The sequence below is a fragment of the Balaenoptera physalus genome (genome assembly GCF_965194825.1).
Source record: "Balaenoptera physalus genome assembly, chromosome: 17".
NCBI classification, from domain to species: Eukaryota; Metazoa; Chordata; class Mammalia; order Artiodactyla; family Balaenopteridae; genus Balaenoptera; species Balaenoptera physalus.
The window spans coordinates 10,657,989-10,685,551 of record NC_138895.1 but is presented as its reverse complement, the minus strand read 5'-3'; the positions used below and the strand labels follow the sequence as shown (position 1 = coordinate 10,685,551).

Here is a 27,563-nt window from a genome sequence, read left to right as displayed (position 1 = left end):
GAGTGGGGCTTAATTTCCTTTCGCCCAGTCCCCGCTATCAGGGCCTTGTTTTAGGATCTCACCATTTCCATCCCTGACGAATGTAAAAGCATCTTTCTGTGTCATCTGACTTTAGCTTCATCCTCCTCAAGTTACCTAATCATACTGTTTCCCCCTGATTTAAATCCTGTTATGCGTTTTTATAGATTGCAGTAAAAATCAGACTCCTGTCTCTCTAGACAAAACTCTTTTTTAAAAAATTTTTAGAATTTTTTTAATTTTATTTTTTTTTAAATACTTTAAAATTATTTTTGGCTGCGTTGGGTCTTCGTCTCTGGGCGAGGGCTTTCTCCAGTTGCGGCAAGCGGGGGCCTCTCCTCATCGCGGTGCGCGGGCCTCTCACTGTCGCGGCCTCTCTTGTTGCGGGGCACAGGCTCCAGACACGCAGGCTCAGTAGTTGTGGCTCACGGGCCTAGTTGCTCCACGGCATGTGGGATCCTCCCAGACCAGGGCTCGAACCCGTGTCCCCTGCATCGGCAGTCAGATTCTCAACCACTGCGCCACCAGGGAAGCCCTAGACAAAACTCTTTATGACCTTGTCCCTGCCTAGCATTTCAGCTCTTCTTTTGCCAGTATTCAGCATAGACCTTTCATCCTGTGAGCTTCTAGTTTTCCAAACAACTGTGCCTTATTTCTCTATGCATTTGCCCATACACTTCTACACATCCCCAGCATCCTTCTGTCTCTCCTACGAGCTGTTATTCTTGTTAACTTCAACTCATCTTTTAAAACACAGCTCCAGTTTCATCTTTATTGGAGATACTTGATAATCTCTCAGACTCATATAAATTCATTACTCTCTGCTGCTCAAATATCCTCTTCATATACTTATGATAGTACAAGTTATGTCATACTACAATTTCTAGTTTTGTTTTTGTTTTCTTTGCATAAACAATGGTTTTATTTTGACTTTATATTCCCAACACTTATCACAGAGCCTGGATCCTAGCAATTTCTTAATCAGTATTTATTTGAATACTATAATAATGATAATATATTAAGAGGAGGAAAAAGCAAAAGTGTCTAATTACCCAATCACCCACCCCCAATCCTCTCTTCCTCAAGCCTTTTACATATCAGTATGAGACCACCACCATTTACAGAATTCTTAGGATCAAAAATTAAAACTTCATTGTTGTTACTTCTCTTTCCTTCATATTCATCACTTACTCTGTCATCAGGTCCTGTTGGACAAAATGTATTCCGACTCAAACTGTTTCTCATTTTTCCATCATTGCCCTCCCAGCTCTCGTCATCTTGTTTTTTCTCTACTTCTATAGTCTTCATACTAGTCTCTCTCTCTCTCTCTCTTTTTTCTCTACCATTTTCACATTAGTCTATTCTTCACGTAGTACCTAGAGAGCTCTATAAGAAATGGAAATCCTGGGGCTTCCCTGGTGGTGCAGCGGTTGAGAATCCGCTTGCCAATGCAGGGGACACGGGTTCGAGCCCTGGTCTGGGAAGATCCCACATGCCGCGGAGCAACTGGGCCCGTGAGCCACAACTACTGAGCCTGCGCGTCTGGAGCCTGTGCTCCTCAACAAGAGAGGCCGCAATAGTGAGAGGCCCGTGCACCATGATGAAGAAGTGGCCCCCGCTCGCCACAACTAGAGAAAACCCTCACACAGAAACAAAGACCCAACACAGCCAAAAATAAATAAATAAAAAAAAAAAAAGAAATGGAAATCCTGCCTTAGTTCTCCATGAAACTTCACCATCATATTCAGGATGAAATCCAGAGTTCTTTGCAAAGCTGACAAGTGTCCACAGAGCTGGCAGCTGCATCTCTCTCTGTGTCATTTCAACCACTCTCCTCTTTAGTCACTCCAGTCCACTCAAACTGACTTTCTTGCAGTTCCTCAATACACGCCAATCTTTTTCTTACCTTGGGGACTTTGCTTTGTTGTGCCCTCGGTTGAAAGGCTCTTCTTCACACCGTTCAGGTTCCTGATTAGACGTCACCTCCGTGATTCCCTTTTACAGTTTTACAATAACCCCCTTCCTACCCTTGGTTTCATTCTCTAAGCCTCTTATCTTACTTTCTTTTCTTTATGGCACTTATCACTAAAGATTATATCACATATACATTTTGTTTACCGGTGTATTTTCTGATTTTTCACTATAACATAAGTTTCATGATTCCACAAACTTTGTCTTCTTCACTTTCGTACCAGTGATAAATACTTATTGAACACATGAATTAAGTGATGCATTTCATATCTAGACTCTGTTTTTTTCTATGCTCCTTTTATGCTGCTTTATTGGAAGATCTTCCCAACTGTTATGACCATAATTCACAGTAACAAATACATAATACATCATGATACACACAGTGAGGCACATTCACGTAACTGATGAACACATCTTACAGAACAGTTCTTATCTTTACTACATGAAATGAATTCTCTTATTTTCTGTTTTATTCTATTTTTCATAAAATTGATTTTACCACTTAGTAATGGGTTATAACCAGGGTTACTACTTATGGTTTCTCAGGCTGTATCCTTCCAAAGGGCTTATAGTCAGATATATGTATATATGTATGTACCTACGTAAAAATAAGAGTGGGTACATACACACGTATCTGAAAGTACTTATTATATTAAATTTATTTTCAGAGTAACAGGGTTATAAGAAAATGTAAATTGAATATAACATTCCTGGAAATTAGGGCCTTGCTTTTCTATTCAACCAGCAATTTCTTTTGAAATATTGACTTGGCTTTGAGAAAAGATTCATTTTTTTTAATTGGGTTAACCATAAAAATTAGTTAAAACTAAAAATAATTAATAGATTTTGTATGAAGGAAAAAAATTAAAAAAAACAGAAATAAAAGTTTTTATTTTTGTTAAGAAAATGTATGTGACAAAACTTAAAAGTGAATGCAAGAATAAATGAAAGTCATTCCCTTGAGTCGTGACCTTGGCCCTTCTAGCCAGGAGTCCAACTCCAGGAGTGAAGAGATGGTGTACTCTTCTTTGTAAACTTTCCTTTAGAATTTAAGTCTGACAGAATGAGAAGTTCATATCTTGGGGCTCTGTGGAAAAATGTCACCCATGATGGAGGGTCAGAAAAGTTTGAATAAGGTCAAGGAATTATTTCTGTATCTTTTTTTATTTTTAAGCATGTAAATTTCACTTGGCTTTGTCATGTTCATTCATCTTGTTGCATTTCTCAGGCAGAACACTGGGCAACAGCAAAGAGAATTTCATTTATATAAATTAATGTGCTAATTAGCAGCAGTCTTAGAGCTCTTGGAAAATTGCCATTTCATTTTATTGCGCATTGCAGATTGGGTGTCCCAACCCTTGTATGCCTTTAAAAATCAAGAAACACCCCTACTAGAATATTTTTGCCACTCTAAAGGGAAATGTTAAATACAATGGCCCTCATGCTCCTTTTCTGAGTACTCCATAGTAGCCTATTTTGTACCATTTGTGCCTTTAGTCTAGAATCTCTTTTTTTTTTTTTTTTTAAGAGGTGGAATAAAGTTCTATAAAGTTTTAGCTCTTGCATCTTATTATGTTGATTAACAATTGTGTTTGCATTTATAACATATTTTACATACACACACACACACACACACACATATATATATATATATACTGATATGCCCAGAAAAAGTATTATGCTAATAAACAAACTATGTAAAAATGCAAAAAATGTGAATCTCAAAGGCTGAACTGTTTTAATTAGTATTTTTAAATTTTGGATGCTATCCCTTTAAAGGATGTGTTCCAGAAGTTTGTATTCCCATCTAGGATCTACCAGTATTGAGCTGAACAACCGTCACCAGTTAAATGGATTTTTCTTCATTTTGATGATTGCACACGAGTGAAATATTCGCCTCCTTCACTTTTCGGAAAAATATTTTGGAAAGAAATAAAAAGTGCTCTTTCTTGGAATAGCTCTGAACTTTTGTAAATCCAAGATACACACATGAGCTATTCACTACTATCACCACACACACACACATACACACACCCACACCAACTGAACTAGTATATATGAGTGTTAATGTGAGTTATTAATTAATGCTACATGAATACTAAAGTGACACAACTGTACTCTTTGTTTCTGTCCATGCTTCTTAGATTTACGATTTAGGACAACTGGCCTGGTCCTCTATTTTATTTTCTTTCCTTCAACTGTTGCCTAAGAGGAGAGTTTGTTTTGTTCTTCATCTCTTATAACTGTTCTATCATAATGGGCACAAGACAGACTATTTTTAACTGATAAAGAGTTCACTGATTAAAATTTAATCACAAAATAGCCTAGGCCTTCTGGAAAACTCTACCCCTGATTTTCATCCTGGAGGTAAATCCCAGTGACTGCTGAGAAGGAAGTCCTGTCCTCTCTGTCTGCTCCATCTCTTAGAAGTTGAAGAAAGATTCCTGTTCTGAAATATCATAAATCCTTCCTGTGTATCCCAGAACCTCCGAAAAAGAACCACAGCATTTTAAGAATCCTTTTTATAATCTGTAAAATGGAAAGAACACCAAAGGAAATGTCATGAAAAGGGTAGAGGATGAAGGCAATGCTTGTGGGGCATAGAAGAGCTGAGTGTTTCCATAGGGATAGGGGATTATGAGTGACACAGCTGAACGTAAAAGGGGGTAGGTGGTCACTTAAATAGGCTCTCCTTATTCACCCTTCCTGAAAAAGCAAACAAATAAACAAACACACAAATACTAGTTCTGGAAAGAAAAAGGCAAAAATGTAATATGGTATAAAAAGCACTGCATCAGCCAGTGTATCTTGTGGCCTTGGTGCTGGTCTTGGCTCTATTGCCAAAGATCTACTTCAGTTCAGGAAAAATTGCTTTATTTCACCAGCACATTGTCTTTGACCTGCAGAGTGAGATGGTTGGCTTCAGTAAGTCCTCAAGCCCCTTCTATATCCATGATTCTGTAACGATATTTTTATTTTTCAGAGACTATCTAACCTGTTAATAAATCCTTACATATTTGCTATTGCAAACCATTCCAGAAATTATGAAAAATAATAGTAGCAAAAGTTGCCTACCATGCTAAATTAGGCAGAGTTTCCTAAAATTCTTATATAAGAGAAGTGGTGAGATAAACCGGTAGCTTGGTAACTCTTTAATTTTTGTGTTTAAAATATTCTAGAATTGAAATAAGTAGTTCTCAGCTGTTAATAGCTATGGGCAGTATATAACATGATTTCCTATGAATACTATCCAGGGAAGAACAAACGAAAGAGATCCCACGGAAGTGATAAGTGATAGGCTGGCAGCTTTTTAAAAGCTACTACATACGTTATTCTAAGTCTTTTCTCTAGAAGCCAATCAAATGAGGACTGTTTGGGAACACTGGCATTAGCTTACTAGACGATGGCATTTGCATCTTGAATTATTCTATTAGATTCTAACCTTGGCACCATATAACCCTTTTGCTGAAATATTTATAATTGCCAAGTAACATGGGAAATAAACAATTTATTCCTATTATCTGTGTGCATGTTTTGATACAGAAGAAGCAAACTGTGAATGACTAGATACTAATAAGATCATGGAATGTCCCCAGCTTGTCATAATGGCTAGTAACAAATATTTGCATCAAGCTTTGGTTATCCAAATATTGCTTGTGAAAAGTGGCTGAGTGGGTTTGATGTCTGTAACCTTTGCAGAATCATTTTATTCTATTGTTTCTGTGACGGATATTCAGGGTAATGCAGTCCAAAGCCTTCAGGCGATGCATGAATTGAATATTTGCTATTTGTGTAGCATGTGGTTTCTAAAGCGTCTAATTTGGGAGTGATTTAGTAAATACAATCATCAAGAATGTGGTGATGTTTTCCCTTTGGTTTTGCATAGGGGGATTTTGGGAAAGTCTCCCCCCAACCATAATTTATAAGCAAATGGGGGAAATAGCCTAACTTAATGCTGGTAAGAAGAAAAGTATATATATTTTTGGCAGTTGGTGACCGAGTTTTAGGGAAAGAAATGATTTCAACTAACAACTGCCTGGGTCCACATTATAGAATAGCCACATTTTTATGTGATAACTTTTGTGTTACCTGACAGAAAAGCTCTCACATTATTATACAAGAGTGTAACACTAAATGACTTTGATTAAAAAGATCATCTTTGTAGGACGCACATATATTGTCATGGACATTATCTGCAAACCTGAGCATAACATCAAAAGGAAAAGGCCTCACTGCAAGTCAGAACTGTTTTAATTTAATGAACTAATATTAAAAAGATTCACATAGTATATCTTTCACCATCTTTCAGCTGGAAAGCATTCATTAAGGAAAATCTATGCTAATGTTAGCAGCATAAGCAGAATTCCAAATAAGGAAGAACACAATGAACATCCTGAAAAGCCCTGTGGTCTCCTTAAAGGATTTACTGCTCAGCTCATGCCTGTGGCAGCCGCCGCCCCGTCACAGCCCCCCAGCGCCTCACCCACGTTGCTGCAGTGCTGATGGGGGCTCCCGAGACAAGTTGCTCCTGGCTACCATCAGCACTGATAGTGAGGGGACACTGACTGCTTCGGAAAAGTTTCCAATCGGCTCCAGTTTGGTGGTTTCAAAGCTTGACCTATTTTAGTCTTGACTTCTTTCTTATTCCCTTGAGAAAAATGTATCTTTGCATGATCAGAAAAAAAAAAGCCAAAATGAGTTCCAAATCTCTTTAGATAGTAAACAGCATTGGATCAGCTAAATACAAAGAGATACAAAAGAAGCGAGGGATTATATTTCTCTTTCCACTATCCATGGAGTAGGGGTGATGTGTCCTAAGAGATACTGTTTGGAAAAGTTCTTCACACTTTAAAGATACCAACTAAGTGACCTTGAGCAAATCACCTCTTCCACATCTGGGTCTTGGTTACCTCACATACAGAATATGGAATTAGACTAAATTCTTCTTGCTCTGAAAATAACCTATCCAAAGTTTTTAGAACTTTGCCTGATAATGTTTGGTGTTATAGGAAATCTGAAGTGGTGGGGTGGGCAGGGGGTGTGTGTGGGTTGATAGATAGGAGGGAAGCTTTGCCAGAATGTGCAGAAAATTCTGGAGCCCTGCACATAGTAGAAGTGGTTCTTGAAGTTGGCTTTTAACCCTTAATGGTTAGGATATAGAATAATGTATTAACAAGAATTTTCACAGCAATTTTCTTCCAATGGAATTTGTAGATTTCTCCATCTAAGTAAAATAAAGCAAGAGGAAATTAAAAAGGATTAAAATGTTCCACATATTTACCTTTCAAAATATCCAAACTTACACAAAAGAAATTGGCCCAGGGGAATACTCAATGGATTTGTTGGCTCCCTGGACAGACAGCGTCCTATATACATGGACATTTAACTAATTTAAATCAGTAGATAAAATGTTCATAATTTTATGTAGATAAATCTAATATTTCTAAGTTTGAGGTGCTTTTTTTTTACTCATCGCCCACAGTGCTTCGCAAAATACGTTAGTTCTTTCGTATTCTAAACTTCTATGGTCAAAAATAACAATTGAGCCCAACAATAAATGATATTTTTAACAACCCATTTTCCTGGAACGGGGGGGAGGGGCAAGAGGTAATAAAAGATTACATCTTAGAATGATTTTACTTTACAATTAAAGTTATTTTTAGTATGTCCTTTAATCTAGTTTTTATTCTGAGTTGAATTTAAACCCTAAATAAGGGATTATTCATAGAGACAAAGCAATCATATGACTTACAGTTATTACATTTAAAATTTCATAACTGTATGTTCTGCAATAAATAGGTGTTTGAAAACAAAATGTTGTGAAAATGTTTTAGACACACACATCAGGAACTGGACACTCAGGGCTCTATCCCCTTCAAAAAGTCATCTTAAACCAGTGAGTGGGCATTGATCAAAATATTACTAAAAGCGAATTTTGGAATTATTTTTCACAACCTGTGACATGTTCTTCAAATTATAGACTGCCATCAAAGATTGAGCACCTTTTTTCTCTGAGGATTATTTTGGTTTGAGAAAGAATGATAATTCATTCAAAGCAAGTCTAATCCATAAACCAAACATTCCAAACTGGGTAATACCATTTTCGGGGTCTAAAATTGTGATGCCTACATAATAAGACTGACTCTCTTGTGTGACTAATGGAAGAAATGACCAAATAAAGAACTCTGTACGCAAAACCCAGTGAGGTGGGACGAAGTGCAAATGCTCACTCTTTACAAATGGCAGTCCTGGGAGAAAATAGTTAACTGGCTGGAACCCAAGCTACAGAATATACTGTCACTCCAGTTTCTAACTTCTCTGCTCGTAATTTTTTTCTCTTTCAAGATATAAATGCAGTGAAAGTCATACAAAGTGTTGCCGTAAAGTAATGAGTAGATACATTTAAAAGTAGCAAATTAATATGTGCATAACCAAATGAGTATTGGCCTTTAAGTGAGCCATCTTGGAACCATACATTCTATTGTCTTTGTTCATAACTTGTTTTGAAACTCATCTTTTAGAACTATCTTCTGAATATGTTCATGACTCACGCAAGACTGGTCACTGATTATATCACCCAGCCTCTTAAAATCTTTCTTTTCTTCTTCTTCATGACCTAAAACAAGCTAGATCACCTATCTGTCCGCCAGTATTGGCACTGAATGATATTACAAATCCTCTCAATACACAATAATTTGACCTCACTGCAGATTTACAAGCATAAGCAGGATGCCCACCAAGAATGTAATTTTAAAGAGAAGAATGACCACACAAATGGAATAAATACAGGCTCCTGATGTGATGCCTCTAAATTAAAAGACTTATTTGAAAATGTAAGTTTGAGGTTTTTCTGTTAGATTGCTTTTATTGCTTTACACTCGGGCCTCTATGTTTTATATAATTTTGGTGCCCCAAATTAGGAAACAATTATATGGTGCTTGAATGGGATCTGCCAGTGGAACTGATTGTAGTATCTTAGAAGGAAGTAGCTAAGTGAAAACAAGTATATACTGAGTGTTTTAAGAGGGTCGAATATATTTTACTAGACTAAGATATGAATTTTTAATTCACACATGCTTTCCCTTAGAAAGACAAAGATTATAATTTCAAGGAATTAGCCTCATGTGAAAACACTAGCATTTCAAAGATTTCTATCACATATCCTGTGTGAGATATGGAGGGGAAAAGGAAAGTGGAGACATTCCTCGAAATGTTCTAAATCCATGAGGTACAGAAGGTAATTCAATTATCCACACAAAAAAGTTAACTTCCTGGTACAAAATAAATTGGAAAAGGACAATCTCTCTTTACACCCCCAAGGAAAACAGGAAGGAACATCTTTAGTTTTCACTTTCCTTCAAATTTAGTAGGGCTCATTCTTCAATTTGATGATTTCCTGGGAAAAAAATGGAAACTATTACTTTTTTCATTAACTGAAGAATGACCACTTTTGTTACTTTACAAAATGAGAGTTGCAATAAAACAGATACTCAAGCTTAAACCCTTTCTTTGTGTTTGGGCTCATAATTCTTTCTCTGCTTTGCATGTCTGGAACTCACATGATATCAGGAATATCCTAATTTTAAATAAATTAATACATTACATAATCTTCTTAACAAGCAGAGATTAGATTACTTTTTTCATATTAAAATAAACCAGCAAAACTGAGAGGGCACATCTTAGGACATATTCATTTTTATAAAATCATTTAAATCAACTTAATTCCCCTTTGCAAGCATGGATATATCGAACCATATTTCTAAATATATCCTGTGCACTTTGCTTTGAAAATAAACTCCAGTGAGAAAGAGCACAATTAATACCTCACTTAGATTTAAACATGCAAATACCATGTATTTTGGCTCTCTGAAGTAATGGAGCCAGGATCATTTTATAGTTGAAACATGTGAGAAACATTTGACACTTGTAATCAAGGCTTCAGAGATGCCTGCATGCGTTATTTTAAATACTTTCTGCATCTGTGATCATTTCTACTTCTCCTTAGGCATGAAGCTTTCCTACCCATCATCCCTCTCTCAACACACACACACACACACACACACACACACACACACAGACAATACATCCCCCAAACTAAGATGATCAATTAAGCAAAATAACTGTTCAATTAAACAAAAATTCAATCAAATTGTTAAATTGATCATTACATTTATTTTAAGATATTCCACCGTATCTTTAGCATCAAGTCATTTCAGTCAATTAGAATGATCAGTGAAAGAGGAGAAAAAAATATTTGCCCATATGTATAAATACCATCTAATAACGACGGGATTTTGTTGGTCTTTTGGCAAGATGTTTCCTAAATATCTCCGAAACCATACTGATATAAATGGGCCATTGCTTTCTTCCGGAGAATTTTTTATAGTGAGAAAGTGGGCAAGGAAAGAAGATCTTTATGTACCTGAAACATTCGTAAGTATTTAAAAATGGACACTTTGTCTACACACCTGATTGCGCATTTTCCTCATTATTTCATTTAGCAGTTCCTGTGACTTTGATTCTCTGCAACATTTTAAGGTGAATGTACATACATTACACACACACAAATATCACCTCAGCATACAAAACAACAAGGTTATCTGAAACGAATATGGAATTCATAGTTATGTATCCTTTTTAAATGACATTTGCAAATGGTCACACTGCACATCTGTGGTTTGCTCCAAATAAATGTAAGATTATAGCATTACCTTTTAAACCTGCAGATTCTTCTTTCTGTAAGCTTTGGCTCCAGCGAATCTCAGCTCTTCTTATTACAGGCCTTCTCACATGCCCCGAAGTGAGGAGCGCTTTGCAAGCTTTTTGGCAAGATGTGTTGTTTAAGCTGAGCTATTTATCTGATAAACATTTTCACTATAACTCAGTGTTTTTAATTGTTCCCCTTTGTCTTAAATAACTGACAAAATTCTAAACTGTAAAAGTAAAAGGAAGAAAAAAAAAGAACCCGGGGTAATTATTATCTTCACAAAAGTATCTACCATAATATTGTTCAAATAACAACTGTCCTTCCTTATTTCCTTAAAAGTGATTTACCTAACATTTTCATATGATTGACTATCATAGAATCTTTACAATTTTGTTTACAAAGGGCTTGCAGTGATGTGGGAAAATTCTAATAACATACTTTGGAATAAAAGTATAAGATACTAAGTTAGGTAAAATTTATTATATTAAATTTATATAAAAAGCAAAATCCTAGAAAAAAAAAGACTGGAAGGAAATATTCCAAAATATTTCCAGTAGTTGCCTATGGTTGTTAGGATCGTAGATGATGTGTTTTCTTATTACACATTTTTTTTCTATTTTTTTCAGATTTAACACAGTGGGTTAAAAAATGGAAAAAATAATTACAAAGATGTTTTTCTTTGAACAAAAGGGATTCTGTGAAAACTTTAAAAGTGGTACCTCTCTGGTATAAGGCAAGAAAGACATAAATGATTTTTAAAGATATAAAACCTTTAAAATTTTTTTCTTAACAGATTCAAACAATGATTTTAGTAGAGACTAGATAATTTATGTGATTTAGAGTCTCTGAGAGTAAATTCCAAATTATAAGAGAAATTGTATTGACCAAATACTACCTATATGGAGTGTATTGATATTTTAAAATTCTTCCTGTTTGACAATACATTTATTCTCAGGTGATAGTTCTGATTATTTCATGTGGATTTTTAGAGTAGCATTTAACTAAAAATATTTTTTATTTGTGCTACAAATAAAAAATTGTACATAAAGCTAAAGGTAATTTTAATAATACTAAAGTCCTTTTAAGATATATATTTAAAAGATTCTTAGTTGGCCAGCAGAATTCTCTCTTCTTCTAATTATATTCTACAGTTTTCTAATTGCAAGGTATCATTCATATATTTGGTAAACAAATAATTTAAGGGATTTTTTTCCCAAGTAGAGATAATAATATTTTGGATTTACTGTGATTAGCAACCCTTTTGATGTTATTTTCATTAGAAGAAATCAAGGTTTTACACCAATTAAATTATTTACAGAAAAAAAATCTGCTTTATAAATCATTCTCACACATGCTTCTTGATTCTTTTATGTAGATTAAAACAGAATTTGTAAAGCATATTAAGTATTGATTATATTATCTAAAGGTATACATGATAATTAAAAATTCTTTTCCCAAATTGTATGCAGAAAGCAGACAAAATGTAGGTAAAGAAACGGCAAGTAAAAATGGTCTGCGGTCCAGTTGTGCATGTATACACAGCAATTTGAAAATACTAATTTTGTTCCATTGCATGGTAAAGAATTATTTCTTTTTCCTTCTTTGCCTAAAGGTCATCTATAATTGAGGACAAGGTAGGAAGGGTCCAGAGGCTGAGTGTGGCTTTGATCTAGATGTCCAGCCTTTCTCAGTGCAGATCATTCTGTGGAGAAATGTAGGAGTCACATCAATGAATTGGTTGCTTTCCTAAAGGTTATCAAGGCCCCCTTTTCCCTTCTCTCCTGCCGCCTCTCCGACACCACACCCTTTGTGAGCACTCCTGAATTTCTGCAGCAGTTTGACTTTGTCTGGCAGAAATTGTACTCAGGTATAATACTAAGCCTTAAACCTGCTCATCTTTATTTGTACCTGGTTACCCTGATTTTACTCTGAGATTCATAGCATGTGTTTTCATCTCTGACCAACTGTATCAAATCATTTAAAAATATATATAGCACGTGTTATTTGATTTTGGATAAGCAGAATATTCTCATTTTCAAAAAAAGGATCAGAATACCATTTGTTATATAAATCACTTCATATGATGCTTTCCTTCAAGTATTAGGGTAATAATATTGATACTATGGATTTTCTTTTGAAATAAAAAGAACAGCACTAAATGCTCCAAATTAGAATGAATCCTGGAAAAGGTAAAAAAGAAAAAGTATATATATATATATATATAGAGAGAGAGAGAGAGAGAGAGAGAACCTGGGTCCATTTATGGAGTTCTTTGGAAATACTTTTATCATGTTTTTACTTTTATTACAAATATTAATGAAAACATGAAGAAAGATTAAAATCCTTCTAAATAGCCTTTTACCAATTATTTAGACCACGTTGTACAATTTGAAAACTTGGCAGTAATTTTATCAAACATCTTATAAATCACCATCAGAGTTCTGTTAAACAGTCATTTTGAATTACGCTATAACCAATTATTTTTATAATCAAATATTTCATCAATTATCAAATGCATTCATCTTTTATCCCATTTAGATAAAAATAAGTCAGCTATTTCCAAAAACAGTGCTTCTTGTAATTACTTTTGCAGGGCTAATTTATGTTCACATCATTTTGTACTTTTTTCTGTCAAACAAAAGTATTTTTTGCTGAAGAGATAATATAGCTTTAATTTCAATCCCCATACTATTTAACTGAATAAATATTTATATTTACAAAAATACTTTGAATACTGTTCTAACCTTAAAGACGTGATGATGGCAGCTATACACTTGTTTCCAAGTAAAGTCTTAGAGTTACAGGGAAAATTCTTTTGGAGAAGAAGAAATCCTATGACAAGTTTACAGATACTTTCACGTCTTTCTTATGTCATCTATCTTCTTGAGAACTTTAATATAGATAGACTAAATATTGCATTTAAAATAACTATAGAATTTTTGTGGTATAAAATGAGTATTTACTGTTGCATGTTAAAATAAAAATATATAATTTTAATGTCACATACCTTTTGTTTGGAATAATTCCATTTCATTTAATGCATTAATTCTGCAGTATGTTTTAATAATTACGTACCTCTAATTGCCATAGGTACTATGTATGTGGTTAAGGTAAAATACAATTCGAGAATATGGTGAATGCATTTGGTTCGTAGACGTAATTTTTGCAGTATTTACTACCAATTTGAATATTCTTTGTGTTATATTTTATGCTATGAACACTTGTGGTAGCATCACAAAACATCAGAATAAGTTTTTATCTTCAATCAGTTATGTAAAAGTAGATCTCAGGGTACACAGTAAATAATTACATTTATAAATGACTATTTGCACATTATTATATTTATATATAATGTTTTCCTAACATTTTGAATAACAAATTCTTTTAACTTTAAAAAATCTGTCAACATAAACATCTATTCACTTTTTTAATCATGGCAGGACTATTTTCTAGGGAACTCTATCTCAAAATTTAACAAATATTGCTATTGAATAATATTAAATTTAATAACTGAGAATAAATTTTTATTTTGAAAAATTCCTATGTTTTTCTGTTCTCTAATAAAATATTAGTTCATTTTTATGGCACAATTATTAATCACTTTTGCCCATGTAGCCTGGTTGTATATTATATTACACAGTCTAAACACTTGCTTTCCTGAGAAAATCCAATTCTAATGCTAACAAATAGAAAAAGCTTTTGCATGTGATATTTTATCCCCAAGAAAAATAATTCTTGGTTTTCTCTGAATATCATTTATAAGGCAAAAGACAGTTATTTTTTCCAAACGTGATCGGTAAGTGTCCATTTTCATATCATTTTTAGTAAAAGAAGCAATCTCATTTAGGAGGAAGGCCATTTAAATGTAAGTGTGTCCTAGTATGAAAATAAGCTTGTCACACTCCTCTCTAATAGTGAAGGATTTCAGTTTCCCTTTACACAGACATTTGCACCTAGTATTTTCCAATTCTGTAATGCAAACATTCACAGAGAGGTTAAATACAGTGTTGGCTTTGCAATATGTATGCAGAAGAGCAGCATGCATTTTGCACAGGCTTCCTTGAATTTAACCCTGGGTCAGCAGACATGTTTAAATGTGGACTTGAACATAAATGGTGCCTACCAAAAAAGAGTCAAGTGGGAAGTTTTTATAAAATGTCACAATTGATGTAAGAACTAGATCTCGAAGGGAAAAGACAAAAGGTGGGAAAGATGTTCCAAAATCACTTGGTTGAACATATATTTCATCCTTTTAATTTGATTACTGTACCAAATCACAAGGAGCCAAGTTGGAGTTACAACTATCCACTAACATTTTCTTTTCTACATTCCTGGTATGTTCCCTCACTTTCCAACTCTTCTATTTCCAGGCAGTTGTACCATATGAAACTGAAAGCAATTGTTCCGATTCATGGTTTAGGAGGAGTAGCTGATTAATCCCATGTTAGCAGTCTTGACCCTACGTGGAAAATAGAACCTTAGACGGCCCACTCAACAATATATCAGGAAGCAGAGTTGTGTGGCTTGCCTTGCTCTTAAATGTAATGAAAGTTTAGGGCAATGTGGAACAGTGATGTGAGGCCCCATCCTCCCTTTTAACCTATGTTTCAAAAGAACATTCTGGTGTGGGGTGAGAATGCAGTGGGGAGAGAAGATGACCAATTAAGATTTTCTGGGACAAAAATCTTAGTTTTCCAAATATTTTATTTGAGTCCTCTATGAAATGCTTTAAAACATTTTTTTTTCTTAAGCGTAATTACTGTTTTAAAAAAATAATAACTGGTTTTATGTGTTTATCTTAACCCTTTAAAATTTCAATCTTGGCCTTTTTTTTCTCCTCTTTGATGTCTGTAGAATGCTCCTCCACCTTTTATGCAGAGATCTAATTGTACTTATTATAAAATAATTGCAAATAACTCCAAATTTCAGAATCATGTGTAATAAGACACACTCAATTTTAAAGAAAAATGTACATGTTATATTTTAAAAACACAAAAGACAAGCTTTGAGGAATCCACTTAGTCCTAAATATCGATAATTTTCACAAAAGCCTTAAACTGAGCATGTATTTCTACTATAAATTAGGAGAAAACCTTCGTATTTTGTAAAATGTTCTCAGAGCTTACAATTAAAATAAAGGGATAAAGTGGAATTACATCTTTTTCAAAGAGGACCACAGGCACAAAGGCACGAATGTGTGAATTTTATTTACAACTCTAAAGCAGATTGAAATGCCAAAGCAACTTGAAAATCTGTCAAATAATGCTAAATCTTAAACACAGGGTGCTGTAAATGGTGGTCACAGAGTCCAAGTTGGATTTCAGTATTGGAAGCCATGCATAACTATTAGTAAAAGAAAAGAAAAACACACACACACACAACTACCTAGCATAACTAGACAAAGCTGAAACGTGCTGAAATCTCCCCGTGCAAACTGCATAATAGCACTTGCAGTGGCCCCTTTCTGTCACCCACCGTAACCATCAAGCCTGATTCTGCTGCAGTCAGGTGCACGGCCGCAGAGCTCTGATGGTTGGCTGCAGAGAATTCCGAGGAAAGACACATTTGTGCAATTTTTCCTTGGACAATAATCAACAGTACTTTTTGATACATTTAGATTTTTTCCTAAATCAAATGGAAACAAAGTGTGCAGGATTTTCTTCTGCCTTCTCCTGAAGTGAAGGTTTTATTTTGACTGAATCCTTCACTAAGAACTGCAGCCTTTTGATCAAGTATCATTTGCATTTCTGTATGGGGCCGGGTTTTATGTTCTTTTCATACATACTGTCTACTACGTGTATCATGTTGGTTCGTGCTAGTCACCATTTAAAACACTAGGTACCAAGTGTCGCCTTGTGAACAGAATCCATATGTATAAGCAGAAGACAATAGGATACTGCAATTTAAAATTCAAAATTAATAGGTCTTTTGAATGGAACATATTTTTACTATGGGTATTTTAAATATATGCTCAGATACAAAATGCGATATTTTGGTTTTTAAATGCTGCATCTTCAGATTAGCCCTGTCTCTTAAATTTTTTTTAAAAAAGGAAAAACAAACAAATGAAATGCTTCCCAAGGCTTTTCTTCAGAGACAAGCACTCTGCATGTTCCGTCAAGGTGGGTAGCATTAAAAAATAATAATAAAACAAACTCTACGCTACATTATGTAGCCCAAAGAGTTCTTAAACAAGAGGCTCTGGTTTTACAAAAAGTTGTCTTTGGGGGGATCAGCAAGCACACTGCTTTGTGTACAAAAATGGAAAGAATTTGTAAGGGCACGTATATGTGTGTGTGAAATAATCTTTATCTGCATCATTTTTTTTAAAAGGTCAACAATTTTTTTTTTCCTTGCTTCACAGAGAAATGTTCTTTTACCATCCTTATCTCAAAAAGCTGGTAAAAAACCATTTTTCCCCTTTTCTCCAATTTTGAAGGCATCCTTTCATAAAGAAATGACCAGACCCTGTCTGCTTCATTTATCCATGTGTGGCTATTAAAACTGCCTAGATCTCAAACACACACAAACACCTTGTCAATAAAGTAGTAAATTAAGCGACCGGCATTTAAAAAAAAAAAAAAACCTTCCGGTAAATTTTCTCATTAGCAGACAAATATTTTGCGCCCAAAATAGTTGTCTCAGGCTTAGAGCTTTAACATTTGACAAAATTTTAATAAGACAGGCTCTGAGTTTAGCAAAAAGTGTATTATAACAGACATGGAGTAGTCATTCATTCTATCATTTTTAAGAAAAGTATTTCAATTTAACACAGTTTTTCTTAAAAGAACAACAGCTTTATTTACTAGGTTTCACATAGCACATTTTTTTGAAAAATATGATTCAAGTTTGCGTTTGAAGCATTGTGATAGCGTTCATCAAAAATAAAGCTAAGCAGAATACAAATTACGTATCTCTCAATCAGAGAGAGTTGAGGCTCTAATGTCAGGAATATATTATTGGAGGAAAGCCTTTTAGTGTCTTCACTAATCGGATGGTTCTTTCTGCTTTTCCTCACCTACTGAGCAAGGCAGCATGTAGTATCTATGAAGATGCTTGATGTTTCTTAGATAATGTGGTTTGGAAGATGCTGTTTGCAAGCTTATTTGCTTCTGGGTTGTGTTCATAAAGCAGGAGAATATAATTCATTTCTGCATATCTGCTAGACTGGACAAATCAAGGTGACAATCCGTGGTTAGCTCTGTCAGGCCCTTTGTCCCACTGCTGCTGTGAATGGAAGTACAATGGGAGCAAAGTGGAATATATAACAGTCCAGCTGCCTTGTCGTGACAGCCCGGTCCCACCATTGCTGTGTGTCAGCTCATGTTTGTGTACCGGTAGCCAATCCATAAGATGACAATGCAAATTGTGTGAAAAGTCTTCTAGAAGATAACAAATCATGTTGGGGGTCGAGGTACGCGAGGAGAGGGAAAGGGGAGGTTGGACACATGTCTTAGAAAAATAACGATCCGTAAAAGGTTATATTTTTGGTACAGTGATTCCATTCAAATGCAGGGCCCTCGTCGCCATTCTGGCATGTGTTTCAAAGACGCAGGTAGGCGCTTATCCTTAAATTGATCATACCATTTCTGTATGCAAGTTTCTGCATTAATGTTACTTTTAGGGCTATTTATATTTTCATTTACGCATGCAATTAATCATCTTTACTGTGTTGCTGCTACTGGCGTCAGCAGTGTGACTTAATTAAATTTGAAATTATAGTACAGTAAATATAGGCTTCCAACTAGCCGGTCCAAATTAAATGCTGTGGTCTATTTCTTACCCATGGTGTTTTCCAATTTAAGTGTTCGTTTGAAAGGTTACATTTCAGGCGGAAATCGTGTTTCTTTTTCAAAAACTTAACTGTTGCTATGCTAGAATAGCTCTCTTTCAGTGAGTATTCCTATCTATTATCTCTATTCGCAGTATATAAGTACAATGTCATCTGTATTGATTACCTTACCTTTGCTATTTATCTGATTGGATAACTAATATTCTTTAAGGGACGTTTTTACCCCCTTCATACATTTCCCTCTGATACATCAGCCCTGAGCTGCCTTAAAAAGGTCTCTCCTCCATTTTGTTTCAGGCTGGAAATCAAGCAATTAGCCCACAGAATGGAGGTTCTCGGCTCTGCTCTATATACTGGCTCTCAGATGGGTAGTTTTACCTGTTTGATAAGCCCAGGCAGAATGGTTTACTGTTGATCTGGTTAAACTGGCCTCTGAAGAATATTCTTACGGTGTCAAAGAAACGACTCTCGCTTAGCAGAAACCTTAGGAGCTCGAGATCTCTGTGGTGTTATCAGTAGAGAATTATCCTCTGTGCAAGACTTGCACACCCCTGCTCTTCTTACTTGATAGCGTGAACAATTAAACTGTTTATTCAAAAATTCCACTGTAAAGCGCCAGGCTCTAAAACACTGCTCACTTAATTTCTTTAAATGTGTATATGTTACGTATTACAGCCTTCTTCAGATAGTTCATAATATATCTAGCAAGGTATCTGACCAGAAACGTAGCCACACTCCTATCATGTATACAACACAGGGTTTGAATACTAGGAAATTTGTCATCCGTAAAGTGCAGCACAGGACTTGTGTGTAAAAAGCACAAGCTCTTTTTCTTTTCTTTCTTTCTTTTTTTTTTTTTTTAATGCAGTGCTGCCTTGTCGGCACTTTTTGAAATTGCATATTTATCAGTTCATGAATTATTTATGAGATTGGAAAAGGTTGGGGGGGCAAAGCACTGAGAGGAAGAGGAAGAAGAACATACAAAAAATATACGCTTGAAATACTTGGGATGGGAGATGCTTTTAATGTGAATGCCAGCAATTCTGCTCAAGAATAGCTGTATTTTGATTTTTTGGTGTATGTTTGGATTCAGCATTATATATTTTGGTATTTAAACGTTGTTTTGCTGTGCTGTCTACTTGCTTTCTGAGGAAATTAGGAAGAGCATAGTTTGTTTAAAATTAGGTGAAATGGAGATGAAAATGAACAGAGCACTTCAAACACTTCTAAAGTGTAGAGTATTTAATAAATTTTAATCTTTTGTCTGTCAGCCTCTATTGTTATCAAGAAAGAGCTGACAGATTGAGGATTAATGAAATGTTTCATAAATTAGAAATGAAACTATCAGTAGAATGTCCAAAGTAGGACTCAAACATTGTTCAAGCAAGAGCTTTGGGCCGGTAGAATAGCCCATTCTTAAATCCAATCCCTTTCAATCTCGTGGGGGAAAAAATAAACCTCCCATATCCACTGGCTGAGAACATATATTCAGCTTCTTTCCTTAAAGAAATCTATGTTTTCTACTTGTTTTTGGCAGAATGATATTTTTCACTTATCTTTCTCAAAAACAAACTAAAAACACAAGAAAGAGGAAAACAACCTCAAAAGTGACTTTAAAACCAAGAAACTCAATGCTAAGAATTTCATTAGTGAGTATAAACATGTTAACGGGTAGAATGACACCAAATATAACGTAGGATCCTAAATCTTCTGTTCACCGAGCACTTCACTGGGGTACGTGTGTGGAAGGAGGGCTTATGGGACGAGAAGGAGTGGATGTATTTAGGACCCTGCTGTAACTTCTGAATATATTCCACAATATAACATCAGGATGGGTCTCTAAATCCCCCAACGTAACCCTCCCTGTTAAAAATAAATAAATAAAAAGATGAATTTTCTGACAATAAATTCTAAAAATGGTATTTTCTTAATCCCCACAGAATTTCCTATATAAAGTGCGCAATAGGAAACATGTTGGCCGAAAATAAATGAGGGACATGTGATGTGTTGAGCCTTGAAAATGTGCTGCACTAAAAAGAATAGTTTGAGTGTGCAATACATGACCCAACTCTCCATTTTTGGTTCAGAAGATCCAGATTTAGGTATTAACAGTTTAAAGTTGAAACTGATCTTTTAACTCTTCTTCTTGCTGTTCTATTCATTTGGATTTATTAACTTTTCTTCATGGTCGTTCTGAGCACTAACCTGAAGTACCGTTTTTCTTATCGGCCAGAGATACAGAATTTGAAAGTGGGCTGGTGGAGTGTATAAAAATGTTTAGCCTAATCACTCCCTAATGACAGCGACTTATGTCCTTAGTGCAGTCGATTTGTTTCCTGGGTTTTAAAAGTAGATTATTTCCATGGTGCAGGCTTAGTGTAAGCTGTTGAGAAAACCACAAGCACTGCACTTCAGCCTGGGTTTGGGACATTCGCCAAGGGTAATCTGATTAAAAGGGCATTTTTTACAACATTGTGCTGCTTTGAAAATTCTGCGCCACCCGACAGAGTAGGGGTCACAAAATTGCGTTTTGAAGACTAACTAGTTTTCTTGAGCAAAATTAAAAGCCTGATGATTCTCTTCAACCTAAGTACAACGGAGAAGCAAAACGTCCTTATAACACATCTGTCACCTACCACAAGTCCTTTCGTGATATGTTTAAGCAGCTGTTCAAGCTTGTTTTGCTTTGAGCCACATGAACTTATGACATAGGTGTACCGCTCGTTAGCCTGGTTCCATGGAGAAGTATGAAAACAGTAAGTTTCCAGCTCTGGTTTTGTTATTGTGTGACTTGCCTTGCTGTGTGCACCAAGAACCGTTAACAGTTATGGTTGGTTACCTAAGAAGTCAGCAGCTGTAAGTTGTTAAAAGGTAATTATCATATCTCAAATCTGGGGTGTCTTTTAAAAGATGGAATATAATACTAATTAAATATGTCATGTTTGCACACATTGGAATGTACTCAGAGAAACTTTCTTGCATCACTTATTGAAGTATTTTCATATTTTTTCCATGGGATCTCAGTAGGCAAGTAAAGATAGATAACTAAATCTGTTCCCATTTTCCTAACATCCCTAGAGTAGGATGGATAGTAAATTCATGTGAGAATCCATCCATTTAAATAACCATAGGTCTGTTTGCACCCAAAATTTGTATACACTGCTGATAGGTGAACACTTGGTTTCTGTTGCTTTTTCAGACTTTGCTGGTGGATTCTGTTAACACTTTGTCTTTGTTGGAAGGACATTTCCTCCCTTTCCCCCATCAAATTAAGGATTTTCAAAATAACTGAAACGTCGTCATGAGATACTATGACACAGTTCTGAAAAGAAATATAAAATATATTTTAATGCCATGTATGATTTGTTCCGCAAATGTGCCAGGTATTGTGTTAGTGCTGTACACGAACCTGTCCCTTCCCATGAGCTGATCATAATCTACAGCAGGAGAGATAGTATGATACAAAGGGGTAAGTGTTACACTTAATCCACAAGCCAATTGCCGAGGGACCAGAGAGTAGGGAACAGTATTACTCTTGAAAGAGATTGGCATCCGTGAACTATAGGTTAAAAAAAAAAAAAAAAAAGTATTCCTTCTAACAGTGGAATGTTTTATAATCCCCAAGTTTACCTGTCACAATAAAAACTAGTGTCAATGAAAGGACGTAGTCATTTTCGTGTATATACCTCACAACATTCAGGTCTCATTACTGCCTGGCAAAAGCTTTGCTACGTTTTTGTGGTACCCTACAACATGTTGAATTCTTCTACATTGTGTGTTTCTAAATTCTCTGGGCTATATTTTCAGGGAAATAAATCCCTGAGCGCGTCGTTCTCAGTCAATATCAAAAATGGTGGCATTTCTTAAAATACACTTTCTAACTTTTGGTAATGCGGAGGGAATGTGCTGAAAACAACTCGAGTCAAAATAGAAACCCAGAGATACTGCCGATTGAATTAGGCCTTTCCCCGCGACAAACATCTATTGCATTTCTTTGTTAGAGATGACCGTTTTTCTTCTGAGCCATCTTTACCTTCCCGGGAACATTGCTCTAGGATTGCACAGGAGTGTGTGATATGGTAGAGAGGGGTCAATGACAAAACATGGGCTTTCCAAAGAAACTCTTTGCAATCAGTAGGTCATGTTTCAGGAAAGCACTGCTGTCACTTCAGAGCAAAATTCCCATCTGTGCCAGTGGGGTTGTCCTGATGGATGCAGAGAGCGTTTTATGGTCTTTCTTCCCCCTGCAGAATAGAAAGGGTAATTTCACTCAGGCACATTAATATGAATGGCTTGGAGTTATATGATTGAAGATTTTTTAATACTAGCACCCATGTCAGCATGTAGGGTAGAAACAGTGCCCCAGGGTGCCAGTGAGCCAAAGTACATACTCCTGTGACCAGAGAGACAAAGTGAAATGATTTTATTCTGGAGAGGTACAGGTAAGGGTGAAGAGGTATTTTCCTGCTTTCTCTGTATTTGGCGTGTTATTTTAGAAGCAGTCCTTTGAAAACCTTCTAGGGAAAATTGGCCATGAGAAACCATAGCTCTACATATCTGCCCGTATAACCCTTTTGTAGCACCAGTAATGTTTCTTAACCAACTTTACCCTTTGAAATTCAAGGGTAGATTTAGTTTTTTAATTTAGGTTTTGGATATCTCTTTAAGATTTTTGAATTTTGTGCCACTAAAAATGAGATATTCATGTCAGGGAGATGTCCTGCTGTTCCATGAAAGGGAGGGGGACACTATTTAAAAAAAAAAACTTGATAATCAAGGCCACCTGTGATCCTGGGCTGCTTTCTGGAGCACAAAGGCACTGAGGAAAGCTGTTCCCCGAACCAAAGCGAAATTTCTGTGATCCACAAGACACTTCAACCTCTTCCCACTAAGAAAAAAAGAAAATCATGCTACAGCAGGATCAGCTGCTCTCTGTTCCTTCCTTTAAAAAAAAAAAAAAAAAAAAAATCGAGTTGGTTGCTATTTAGCACAAAGCCCTGTGACCTTAGTACTGGGGCTGCTTTGAAACACCGAGCTATTTAATGATGCAAATTACAAACAGAGGGAAAACATCAGAAGAGTCTGTCTGGAAATTAGCTTGTTGGACTGAAAATTAGCTAGCTTAATCGAACTTGCAGGACTCAGATTTTCTCTGCAGAAGCCTGGCTTGGAGCTTCGGTCCATTTGCATTATCTCACTATCCAGTGGAACCCTTGGAATTGTTGGAAATTAGAGACAGGAAAATCTATCTTCTATTTGCATGGTTGAAATGACCAAATTGACCTCTTGGATTTTTAGGAAGGGTCTTAAGTTTTCCAAAGAAACATTACATTAGATACTTGCAAAAAGTCAACCTAGAAAAATTCAATTAAATTATAACTATATTTTAACAGTTCCTGAAATGCTGAGTTGAATTATCCTTTCATCCTTAAGAACTAGGATGAATCTTATATGTGTTGATACATAATTACATTTTTCTTTGGTTTTAGGACATGGTATTGTAACAACAGGACCCAATTCATGCAGAGAGAATCCTTGTAAACATTGAATCTAGTCAGAGACTTCAAAGTCATGCTTAAGACATAGGGCTACATTTGAGGCTTATGAATAATTCTGAAGGTCAAATAATTGTACCATGTAGAGATAACAGCATCAGGTCATCAAGATCTATATTAAAACATCAGTTTTTAAATTAAGGGAAGAACTCAACAACTTTAAAGCCATATTTTTATTTTCTAAGAGCTATGAACGGGACTGTGTGATGATTTCTCTGAATAGTTTCAGAAATATTTGTGCTTTCACATTTTTTTTGATAGATGGGGATGACTATACTTGTTTTTTATTATAAAACCAAGGGAGCAAAAATCCTAAACCATTTACCGAGCAGATCTTCTGCTTTATGTCCAGCCTAGCAATCAAACATCTCTGTCTGACAGGGGAAAATAACATATATAAGTGATGACACCCAATACAGTATATCCCTAAATTAAAAGAATTCTGTAAATGTTAAAAGTATAATTAGTTATAAAGTAGCCTCATATCCTAACATTTTTAAAAAGTTTAACTTGAGAAATGTAGTAGTTCAGAATAGAGTTGGAAGCAATATAACAGCACAGAGACAGTGGAGAGAAATTCACTGCTACTATTTGGATATCATAGTACAATAATATTGATGACCTTAGGCAGAATTCAGCAAAGTAAGATGATAAACATTTTTATCATTTTTTTATTTTTTAAAAAGTAAAATATGTCATAAATTTGTTATTTGTAAACTTTAAATTTTAAAGAAAATCTCTGGTAATAGTTTCTGAATTTCTATTGAGACTACTGACAGTTCATAAACATGTCAAATTTAGTTATTAGGAACATTTCTACCTTTTTACAAGAACTTTCTAACTTTTTACAAGATGGTAACTTATTATCTTTGCAACTATTTTAGAGCAACTGAGGAAACTCAGTGTCTGTTAAGTTGAATGTTTTTCAGTGATGAAGTAGCCTATAGATTTCCACAAAATGCCAGTATCAATAGCACCAGGTAGCCAACTTATTTAATTGTGATATTCAAGTCCATTGTAGCTAAAGTAATGACAATTCTATTATTAAGCATTTGCAAACTAAACAATAGATGTTATTGGTTAATATTTTGACAAGTGTTGAATAAAATGCATTAACTATCATTAAATGCTTATAAAATCATATTTTACAAATTAATGCACAAATCTTATTTGCAAAAAAATGATGCTATCAACATCTTCAGTGTGTGTTTAAATAGCACGTACGATTTTGGGTTATTTCTTTACCTTGGTGTCTTTAAACTGATAGACAAGAGAGCAATGGTCCTCCCAGAAAATTGACTGTGAAACTGTTTTACTAAGTCTCTGGATTTCTGTGATGTACACAATCCACTGTTTGTTGATTGCGTACATCAGTGCTTTCTGGTTTCATTCTCTTATAACTATGATAAAGGCCCAATTTAAAAAAAAAAACAGTTATTTAAACAAGATAATTCTTTTGATCACTGTGAAAATACGTTCAGGAGATGATAAGGTGTTTTCTTTTTCATTACCATTCAGGGTCACGTTTCATAGTGCTACTCAAATTTAGGGACTTGGTTCTAAACAACTTTCATTTTGTAATCTGAACAACTGTCCGAAAATATTTCACCTCTAGAGGGAAATTACCCAAGATTCCCTCTCTTCCTCTTCCCCACTGCCTACCGTTTGCTTTACCTCTCCAGTTCTCTGAATAGGTGAATACTACATTGTCACCTGACTCACAGTTTAAATGTCTTGCCCTCATCTAAGTAGTGTAATACATCAGCCTTAGGTTTTATCATCCCTGGGGAATCCTAAGGTTGATGGCATGGTGCTCATGCCAACAGAGGGACTCTGAAACACCAAGCCATCATCTTTATTCTATGAGGCGTGGTTCCCACTGTGAAATTCACATTGGTTCATATATTTTTGTTATTATTATAGGTGGCTGGCCTTGATTCTTCTTACACATTTGGTGACAGAAACTGTCCCCACCCCATGACTTAAAAGTATCGAAGATGGAACACTTGTTTAGTGACTAAGCTAATTCTGAAGCCTAATGTGTTTACACAAAGAATGGACTATAATAGTATACCTGTAAGTATACATTATGATACATATGAATATATGTTGTAAAATATAGCAAATACAATGCACATTATGATATGTTTAGACTGTATTCATAGATATGCACATATACCACTCTAGGTGGCAAATAAATTTCTTTAGTGTGTGTTATTTCAAAAAAAAAAAAAGACCTGTGTGCATTAAAAACTGCAAATGGTTTCTAGGCAGAGCATACATGTTACAGAGGGGGGAAAATTTTGCCATAAAAGACCATAATAGTGGTTAGCTTTTAACGTTCACGTTGATAGATTCTGAGTGAATCATCCCTAGAAAGTGGGAGATGGAGGAGGAGGGTCAGGACGCCCTCGTGTCCTTCTGTGCAGAGAAGCCGGCTTCCCTAGGTAGGGATGTGGGGCGGTTCCCAGAAACTGCATCTCGGCAGCACCAGCACATCCATCCTGAGCCCAGGCTGTGGACGGCTCCTCCGTGGAGAAGGAGCTTAGGAACGCGGTTCTTCTTTTCCACCACCCCACCCCCCAACTCCATCCCCTGGCTCCGTTTAGCAATCTGAGCTCTGCATGTGAGCTGCGATGTGATGTCTGACATTCTTGCAGCAGAGCCTGCGGGAAGAAACAATATTGGTGTCTGCGGGACGGGAGGGCACAGGAAGATCCGAGGGAGAGATGGGTGGCAGGGAGCTCGGGCAGGCGGGGACCTGGGGCGCAGAGGGGTCTTATCTCTTCCCACGAGATCTCCCTTTATCTCAAGGCCGAGAATAGAACCTCCTATTAATACAAGCACATCCTATTTAAACACATTGCTTTCCTCCACCGTCTAGGGCTGTGGACTTCAGGTACGGTGGCTTCACTTACCATCGCCTTAGGTGGATTTCAAAGGCCAGGAGCCCACCAACATTTTTCTCTTTTTTCCCCTTACAGATTGCTTTTTTCTAGGAAGCTTCCACATGTTTACTTATTCTACCACCACCAACAGGTCATTTGTGTTTCTGGCACACTCTGGTCATTACATAAGAGTAAATATTGTTAACAACAGGAATAGGAATTTGGAATTACCTTACCTGCATGTAAAATTAATGCTTTCCTTTCTGCAGGAACCGTGAAAGCTTGAGAGGCTTATATAAAACGTGCTACACAATTGTCAGAAGAAGCATTGCTGCGGTGAGCATACTCTTCATTTTACAAAGTAAACATTCAAGAGGTAATTAGCAAAGAAAATACTGCTTATTTAAAGGTACAGAGATGACACTTTAGTTACATTAAGTCTGTATATTCTAAACTTTTAACTTTACATCATGTGATTTCCCGAGGAATAGCTCTCACTTAGCATTTTCTCAGCGCGGGCATCACTCAGACTTATTCAGTGGCAGAAACTGTGCTGAGTGTACACTTACACCCTTCATGAAAAGATCTGATAGGAGGCAGACAGCCAGAGAGAACTTCAAGGATTTGGCAAA

General features: G+C 35.8%; 1 long non-coding RNA gene across 1 annotated transcript; it reads left to right on the top strand.

Annotated features, from left to right (window-relative positions):
• The first annotated feature begins 21 nt into the window (after window positions 1-21).
• Window positions 22-27,563, top strand: LOC309646934. Its single transcript, XR_014255672.1, has 2 exons — window positions 22-26,119; window positions 27,201-27,563. It is a non-coding gene; the product is annotated as an uncharacterized lncRNA (long non-coding RNA).